The sequence below is a fragment of the Panthera uncia genome, chromosome A2 (genome assembly GCF_023721935.1).
Source record: "Panthera uncia isolate 11264 chromosome A2, Puncia_PCG_1.0, whole genome shotgun sequence".
NCBI lineage: Eukaryota > Metazoa > Chordata > Mammalia > Carnivora > Felidae > Panthera > Panthera uncia.
Genome location: NC_064816.1, coordinates 95,728,820 through 95,732,380, shown reverse-complemented (window position 1 = coordinate 95,732,380; position 3,561 = coordinate 95,728,820). Strand labels below are relative to the sequence as shown.

Genomic DNA, 3,561 nt, shown 5'->3' with positions numbered 1-3,561 from the left:
TCCCCATTGAGGATGATGTTAGCTGTGGGCTTTTCATAAATGGCTTTTATGATCTTTAAGTATGTTCCTTCTATCCCGACTTTCTTGAGGGTTTTTATTAAGAAAGGTTGCTGGATTTTGTCAAAGGCCTTTTCTGCATCGATTGACAGGATCATATGGTTCTTATCTTTTCTTTTATTAATGTGATGTATCACATTGATCGATTTGCAAATGTTAAACCAGCCCTGCATCCCAGGAATGAATCCCACTTGATCATGGTGAATAATTCTTTTTATATGCTGTTGAATTCGATTTGCTAGTATCTTATTGAGAATTTTTGCATCCATATTCATCAGGGATATTGGCCTGTAGTTCTCTTTTTTTACTGGGTCTCTGTCTGGTTTAGGAATCAAAGTAATACTGGCTTCATAGAATGAGTCTGGAAGTTTTCCTTCCCTTTCTATTTTTTGGAATAGCTTGAGAAGGGTGGGTATTATCTCTGCTTTAAATGTCTGGTAGAACTCCCCTGGGAAGCCATCTGGTCCTGGACTCTTATTTGTTGGGAGATTTTTGATGACTGATTCAATTTCTTTGCTGGTTATGGGTCTGTTCAAGCTTTCTATTTCCTCCTGATTGAGTTTTGGAAGTGTGTAGGGGTTTAGGAATTTGTCCATTTCTTCCAGGTTGTCCAGTTTGTTGGCATATAATTTTTCATAGCATTCCCTGATAATTGCTTGTATCTCTGACGGATTGGTTGTAATCATTCCATTTTCATTCATGATTTTATCTATTTGGGTCATCTCCCTTTTCTTTTTGAGAAGCCTGGCTAGAGATTTATCAATTTTATTTTTTCAAAAAACCAACTCTTGGTTTCGTTGATCTGTTCTACAGTTTTTTTAGATTCTATATTGTTTATTTCTGCTCTGATCTTTATTATTTCTCTTCTTCTGCTGGGTTTCAGGTGTCTTTGCTGTTCTGCTTCTATTTCCTTTAGGTGTTCTGTTAGATTTTCTATTTGGGATTTTTCTTGTTTCTTGCGATAGGCCTGGATTGCAATGTATTTTCCTCTCAGGACTGCCTTCGCTGCGTCCCAAAGCGTTTGGATTGTTGTATTTTCATTTTCGTTTGTTTCCATTTATTTTTAAATTTCTTCTCGAATTGCCTGGTTGACCCATTCATTCTTTAGTAGGGTGTTCTTTAACCTCCATGCTTTTGGAGGTTTTCCAGACTTTTTCCTGTGGTTGATTTCAAGCTTCATAGCATTGTGGTCTGAAAGTATGCATGGTATGATCTCAATTCTTGTATACTTATGAAGGGCTGTTTTGTGACCCAGTATGTGATCTATCTTGGAGAATGTTCCATGTGCACTCGAGAAGAAAGTATATTCTGTTGCTTTGGGATGCAGGGTTCTAAATATATCTGTCAAGTCCATCTGATCCAATGTATCATTCAGGGCCCTTGTTCTTTATTGACCGTGTGTCTAGATGATCTATCCATTTCTGTAAACGGAGTGTTAAAGTCCCCTGCAATGACCACATTCTAATCAATAAGGTTGCTTATGTTTGTGAGTAATTATTTTATGTATTTGGGGGCTCCTGTATTCGGTGCATAGACATTTATAATTGTTATCTCTTCCTGATGGATAGACCCTGTGATTATTATAGAATGCCCTTCTTCCTCTCTTGTTACAGCCTTTAAAGTCTAGTTTGTCTGATACAAGTATGGCTACTCCAGCTTTCTTTTGACTTCCAGTGGCATGATAAATAGTTCTCCATCCTCTCACTCTCAATCTGAAGGTGTCCTCAGATCTAAAATGAGTCTCTTGTAGACAGCAAATAGATGGGTCTTGTTTTTTTTATCCATTCTGATACCCTATGTCTTTTGCTTGGCGCATTTAGTCCATTTACATTCAGTGTTATTATAAAAAGATATGGGTTTAGAGTCATTGTGATGTCCATAGGTTTCATGCTTGTAGTGATGTCTCTGGTACTTTGTCTCACAGGATCCCCCTTAGGATCTCTTGTAGGGCTGGTTTAGTGGTGACGAATTCCTTCAGTTTTTGTTTGTTTGGGAACACCTTTATCTCTCCTTCTATTCTAAATGACAGACTTGTTGGATAAAGGATTCTCGGCTGCATATTTTTTTCTGTTCATCACATTGAAGATCTCCTGCCATTCCTTTCTGGCCTGCCAAGTTTCAGTAGAGAGATCAGTCACGAGTCTTATAGGTCTCCCTTTATATGTTAGAGCACGTTTATCTCTAGCTGCTTTCAGAATTTTCTCTTTATCCTTGTATTTTGCCAGTTTCACTATGATATGTCGTGCAGAAGATCGATTCAAGTTACGTCTGAAGGGAGTTCTCTGTGCATCTTGGATTTCAATGCCTTTTTAAAAATATGGAATGCTTCACGAATTTGCATGTCATCCTTGCACAGGGGCCATGCTAATCTTCTCTGTATCGTTCCAATTTTAGTATATGTGCTGCCGAAGCGAGCACAGGAGTATTTTCTATGAACGGTTATTCTATCATTTTGGGGGGAATAGAACAAAGCTGACTTTTCTTTTATTCCAATCTAGGTCTTCATGTGTTGCTGTTCTCAGTTGCAGTATGTTGGTATATCCTGCTTGCAAAATCCGCTTGTGGAAGCATATGAAGCTTATTCCTGTGACTTATCATAACCTTATAATAACCACATTTGCAGAATCTTAAATCAGAATATATGATCTAAAAATATTACTATGTATTTATGGACTAAAGAATAGAATCTTGGAAATTTTAACTCTTATGGAACACTTCTATGTGCTTGTCAGCCATACAATAATTGCTCAGTAAATGTTAGCTATCACTGTTACTATTATTATTGTTGTTGTTCTTACCTATGCCAGGAGAGCTTTAGGTAAAACTAGGATGGAAAAAAAATGTTGGTTGTCATCCTCTCTTTCTTTTTTTATGTGGTGTCCCCTCTCTTAGGTCACTGAGCCTTCCAGTGAGATCTAATTCCCGGTACTGTCCTTGCAATGACCAGGGTCTGTACCTTCATCTTCTCCTCCCACTTCATCCTATTCTTCTTAAAATGTAAGTGCACATGCCTCATGTCCACTAGGCCTCTTTCCTTCTAAACTAATCTGAAATCAATAAAAGCCAAGTCTACTTAATGCTAACTGACCATGCAGTACTTAAATTTAACAGTACTCTTGAGTGTTCCAGTTAAGGAAGTGTTTAATATGACAGGTATAGCAATACAATAAAGCCCCTGTGTTGCGCATTTTCAGGTGGGAATAATTTTTAGTATCATGGAGGCATAATCCACAGAATATGAGCAAAGATTAGATAGGCTATGAAAAGATGATATATAATGATAATAATTATCATTATTATTTCCATTTTACAGATGAGAAAATTTTTTCTTAAATGTAAATGTTCAATTTGTCTTAGGTTCCACAAAAATTCAGCAGGAAGTATTTGCATCAGCCCTCTCTAAATACAGAGACTCTGATCTTACACACAAAGATAGTGAACATAAACTAGTGAGTAAGGTATGCATGGAACTCTGAACCTGGCACAAAGAACAATAGGGAAGAA

The 3,561-nt window shown here is 37.2% G+C and overlaps 1 non-coding gene across 1 annotated transcript; it reads right to left on the bottom strand.

Annotated features, from left to right (window-relative positions):
• Positions 1-2,368: 2,368 nt before the first annotated feature.
• On the bottom strand, positions 2,369-2,475 carry LOC125931080 (U6 spliceosomal RNA). The gene has a single exon (XR_007460338.1). It is a non-coding gene; the product is annotated as a U6 spliceosomal RNA (small nuclear RNA).
• Positions 2,476-3,561: the final 1,086 nt, after the last annotated feature.